The sequence below is a fragment of the Antechinus flavipes genome, chromosome 2, assembly GCF_016432865.1.
Source record: "Antechinus flavipes isolate AdamAnt ecotype Samford, QLD, Australia chromosome 2, AdamAnt_v2, whole genome shotgun sequence".
NCBI classification, from domain to species: Eukaryota; Metazoa; Chordata; class Mammalia; order Dasyuromorphia; family Dasyuridae; genus Antechinus; species Antechinus flavipes.
Window position 1 is genome coordinate 651,484,071 of NC_067399.1, and position 5,918 is coordinate 651,489,988.

Consider the following 5,918-nt stretch of genomic DNA (forward strand, 5'->3'; position numbering starts at 1 on the left):
ATGGGCACGGGGCTGCCTCCCGGTGGGAGGGGCTTCAGCCCCCGCGAGGCGTCCGGCTCCGGCGGCAAGGTTTAGTGTCCCCAAGCAGAGTTGTCCATTTCACCTCCGCTACTTCCATTTCGGTCAATTTCACCTTCTTGATATCAGTTTCACCTTTGCAGCTTCCCTTGTACCCGCCCCCGTCTCTCCTCGAACCAACCTCTCCTCGCCTCTCACCCGCATCAGTGCGTTAGCCTGTCTCTGTCACTCTCCTACTCCATAAACCCCCGTGGCTCCCGACTGCCTGCGGAAGCAATTACAAATTCTGTTTGACATTCAAAGCCCTCCGAGACCCGCTCCGTCCACCTTTCCCGCCTTCTGCTCCTCACATCCTGTTCCAGGTGATCAGCAACCCTGGCTTTGCTGTTCCCCCAACAAGAGAGCCCATCTCTCCCTCTCACCGATGACACGCTCTCCCCCGGCCTCTGCCTCCTGGCTTCCTTCAGGTCCCGTTTTCTACAGGAAATGTTTCTCGCGGGACCCGAAGGCAGAGAAGAGGGAATCCTGTGGGCCCGTTTTTAGTTGTGATTAAAGAAAAGTCCATTTCACACCCCCTCCCCGACCCCAACACCCCTCCCCACCCCATGAGAAGGTTCTCCTGGCTAGGGAGAGGGATCCAAGATCTGGCAGGGGGTGACTAATAAAGGCCCCCTTTATTCTAGCACCTCCCCGCTCCCCATTATCCCCACACCATCCTTCATTCATCTTGTTTGCACACTAGCAGGCAGCCTGCGTGGAGCATCGACGGGGTTCGGTGGTTGGAGGGTGACCCTTAGAGGCTCGGATACTGACTAGCAGGGTGACCGTGACCATTTATATATATATATAAATTAAGCATTGGGCTTGACCTAGAGGCACTATATAATGCTCACATACATACATGTGTATTTGTGTGTACTATTATCATATTGTTGGTTGTTTTCTCCCCCCTTATCCTGTGAGCTCCTGGAGAGCAGGACTGTCTTTGCCTTTCTCTCTATCCCCAACACTTTGCACAGTGCTGGCACACAATAGGTGCTTAATAAATGCCTTTTTTTTGGTTTAACTTGACTTGATAGAAAGACCCCAAAATGGTAGTGAGGAGCTTGGCAGGTTTTAAGGCTGCTTTAGGCATTTCCTGAATGAGAAGCTAGGTGGCACAATAGACCTAGATCTGGACAGAGTCAAGAAGAATTTATAATCTGGTCTTGCACATCTAACAGTTCTGTGACTCTGGGGAACTCCCCTGAATCAGCCTCAGTTTCCCCATCTATAAAGTGGGGATGATAATATAATCGACTATTTCATAGGATTTCAAGAACAAAACGTGTTTAATATATGTAAATGACTTTGTAAAGTTTAAAGCTCGAAATTAATTTTATTTTCCTCTCTAGACCTTGTTTTCCTCTTCTATATAGTAAAGAAGTCTTCCTGGATAGCTTCTAGGAACTGTCTAGGAACTGCATTCTATAGTGGAAAGAGTCATGGATTTGAAGACAGAAGCTCTGGATTCTAATCCTGACTGCTACTTATCTCTATAGCTGATCTTGAGACATCCCCTTATATGTCTGGGCCTCGGTTTCCTTATCTGTAAAATAAAGTGAGTGGACTAGGTAACATTAAAGACCCCTTCCAACTCTGAATCGATGATTTATGACCCCCAAATCACAGAATCTCCCAGCTGGAAGGAATCTTACCGGAGTCGGACAATTTTCAGCCACTTACAGTATCAGGAGGTACTGTTCTGGGAAGATCACTCCCATATGTGGATAAAATATCCCTGAAATGATCCTGTTGGCCAGCAGAAATAATGTGGAAATAAGGTGAGAGCTCTTTTGGAACTCCGATTGTGGAGAGGACTGAATGCCAAGCCAAGGAGAGGTAGGCACTGAGGGATTTTTTTCCCAACAAGAATGACATTGTTTTAACTGTGCCTTGGAGAAAATATTGAGCCAAGATTGATGAGGAATGAATTTGGAAAAGGAAAGGAAACAAGTTAGAAGACTATTAAAATAGGGGAGGAGGCCCCGAATTAAAGTCGTGTCAGTGGAGTTGGACAGATGGATAAGAGGTACTGCAGAAGTAGAACTGGCCCTTCTTGGAAACTGGCTGAGAACAGCGGTTAGGGAGGAGGATGTGGCGCAGGACAAATAATAGACTTTTACTTAAGCACCTACTATGTACAAGGTACTATTAGTTTCTGACACAGCTGCCGTATAAATTCACAGATCCTTGGAGTGGGAAGAAACCCTAGAGGTAATTTTGTCCCTCCTCCTCTTTTGACAGAAGGGAATCTGAGGAGTTAAGTGGTGTGCCTAAAGTCAATAATCCAGTCAGTAAAACTGACATGTAAAGCCAGGACTGAGCCCAGGACTCTCCTTTGGTACCAGAGATTTAAGAAATCTTTGTCCAATAATAATAAGTCACATTAGGGAAGAGTTCTATTATCTGTCCTGGGCAGCAGCTCCTGTGAAAGGCAGAAAAGGCTTGTCACGATGTAAAAATAAAACCTCTCCCCGCCCGAACCTTCAGGGAACGAATAAGTCATTCAGCTTAGCCAAGTTTTCCCAATAGCCAAAGACACTAAAAAGCTTATACGCCGCTCCCGTCCCCTCTTTGCTCCTTCACATTCTCATTCCTTTCTTGTTTTCTTGTCTCCTCCACTATATTTCCTAGAATGAAGTTCAAACATCCTCGCCTTCATGAGAAAAAGGGTTCCCAGACAAGCATCCCAGCAAGCCAGGCTCCTGGAGTCTGGAGCCTGAGCATCTGCTCCTAAGACAGTAGGCTCGGGAGGAACTTCCACCAGCTGCCCAGGGGGAGGCAGTCTGCTCCAGGCAATGGACCGGGCTCAGCACCTCAAAACCCACCGAAATGCAGCCAAGGATGTATCTGCTCCTCTACCATCCCTCCTTCTCCTTCTCACATCTCACACCTCACTCGGACCCAAACTTCACCCTCACAGGCTCAAGCATTTCATGAAAACAAAAAAAAAACTTGCAAAGAAAAAGCAAACCTAGCTTCAGACTTTGGGAGGGTTATTCTGTTGTATATAATTTATAAATATAACATCTCATTTATAAATATTTAGTAAAATGTATATAATTTACAATGTTTGACTAAACACCAGAAAAAGAGGATTTTTATAAAATACAAGAAGAAATTGCATGAACGGTGAATCTCCTTTTCATACACTGATTTTTGGGGTCATTGCCAGTTGTCTTAGCCTTCATTTTGCCACTGGACTTGAATGATTCTGGAGGAGAGAGCAAGGTGAGGCTGACGACTGCCTCACTTAAATTCACACTTAAGTCATCACCCTGGGGATATCACTGGTCCCCTTTGAGAATGAAGGATGAACCACAATTTGGTTTCTTACATCTTTAGAACAGAATGTCTTTCTGTCAGGGGGATGGGCAAGGGAGAGCATGGAGAAATTTAGATCATGTAAAATCAATACATCTATAAAAATTTTAAGTATATAGTAAATCCAACACTTAAGTATATAATATATAATATATTCACGAGTATGTTATAAGTGCGATTACTTTCAAAACTTACCCACTTGTCTGTGCTTCCTTCTCAACTTTCTCCTGTTTTCTTCCGTGCATTCACATCTGTTTTGGCAGCTGTAGCTCTGAACCGAATGGGGAGAAGGCAGAGCAGAAAGGATGCTGAGAAAAGAAGTGCTATTGAGGATAAGACCTGAAAGCAGGTGGGTCCGAGTTCAAATTCTGAGTCTCGTCCCTAATACCTGATGAGCCATTTTATTTACAGATAATATGCTGATCTACAGAGGTGGGAGAAGGTCTGGGCAGAGAGTAAGACCCACAGACATACCTTCTGAACTGGGAGTCAGGACACCTGGCTCCTAGTCTTGGTCCTGCTCTGTATGGTCTGGAGTGGGTCTTCTCCATTCTCACCTTTCAATATCTTTTAAATGGCAATAGTTTTGTGAGGGTCACCCCTCCCTTCGCCAACTTGTCTCCAATACTTCATGCTGCATCATTAGAGATATTTTCCTGTAGCTTTTCAAAGATTCTGCCCAGAAATGGCTAAGAGTCCTACAATGATGACTCCCAAACTCCTAGCTGGCCGGATGAGTGCTTTCCATTGTTTTCCCTAGAAGTGGGAAATGGGAAGCACTGAGTCATTCAATTCTTCTCTTTGTGATACTTTACAATTCATAAAAAGCTCTCTTCACAACAATATTGTGAGGAAGGCAGTCTGAATCTCATCGTTCCTATTTTATGGACAATAATTCAAATCCAACCATAAATATTTTCTGGCCATGTGACCCTAGGTAAGTTACTTAAAAAAAAAATCTCTGCTTGCCTCGGTTTCCCCATTTGGAGAATGGACAAGTTGCTTGACCTCTCTGAAACTGAGTTTCCTCTTCTGTAAATGGGAATAATTACAGCTGTACTATCTACCTTATACAGCCCTGTTGGGACTCAAATGAAATCAGAGATGTAAAATGTCTTCCAAACTTTCAAGTTCTGTGTAAATGTTGGTTCTTATTATAAGAATCTCATGCCATCTCTCTGGAGAGTTAGAGTCCAAGCCATTTCTATGTTGCATATGCTCTTTGAAAAATAATTTAAGCTAATCTAAGGGATGATTCATTGCTTTCCCTTGCTCTCTGCCCCCCTCAGAACTCTTGTGTGAATCCTGGAGAACATCTGTGGAGCAGATCGAGGGCTTAGGATTTGGAATGGGGTCACCTCATGCTGAGGAACTGAGTCACACCCGCCTCTTGGTCCGGTAATACAAGTGGATGTGACAAGCCATGCAGCTGTGGGATAGGAGGGAGTGGTCATAAATCTGGACAGATGCTGATGGGCTTCGGGGGTGGGGACTCCAGCTGCAACCTCTGTCTGGAAGATGAGGGGATTTTGCTGCTGTTTACACAACACCATGGAGAATAACAATAACAACCCAAAAAAGACTATCAAGTTACTGGAAGCATCGAGTAAGAAGCCCTTCAACTCCTTGAGGGGAAATGAGTAGCAATGGAACCCTTTACAGAGCAGTACAGTTCCTCTCAAAGCTGAATCCCCCCAAATCTAGGAAGGAATCCTCTCAGATACAATTCTGAGAGAGATGAAACACGACATACAAAAATCTGTGGTTTGATCCTGTAGAGAACTCCCACCATGGAAACTCCCTCCTCTCTGCCCAGATTTTTAAGAAATTACTTGAGGCTCAGAGAGATTTTAAGTGATTTGCCCTGAATCACATAACTAGTAAGATTTAGGACAACTAGGTTTCTCAGTGGTTAGAGCGTTGAACTTGTAGTCAGGAGGACTCATCTGCCTAAGTTCAAATTTGATCTCCAGACTACTAGCTATGTGACTAGAGGCAAGTTAATTCACAATGTTTACCTCAGTTTTCTCATCTGTAAAATGAGCTGGAGAAGGAAATGGCAAACCACTTTAGTATCTTGATCAAGAAAACCCCAAAGTGGGTCAGGAAAAGGCAGATGTTACTAAATTAACCAAACAAAACAAATCCCAGCTCAAGGCCACAGGAAAGTTTGCCCAGTTTTCCCCTATAATTCAGCATGGTCCTTCCTCCTCCCAATCCCCTAGGATCCCGTGGCCAAAGCATAGCACAGAAAGTAGCTGGAGTTCCTGGAACACTCAAGGATCCAAGAGAGGGACCCCAGAGATTAGAAGGACCCACGAAGGCCTGGGTGAGGGATTCCTGGGGACAATGTCAGGACTCTTTGACCTAATAGTAAAGAACAGCTCTGGCCCAATAGTGCAAGGAAAGAATTCTGGGCTCTGGTATAAGAAAGATTTGAGTCCCAGGTCTAGAAACAATAGGATGGAAAAGAAGCAATGAATAATTTTGTGGAGGGCCTTGAATGCCAGACTAAAATGCCTGGGCTTGACCTT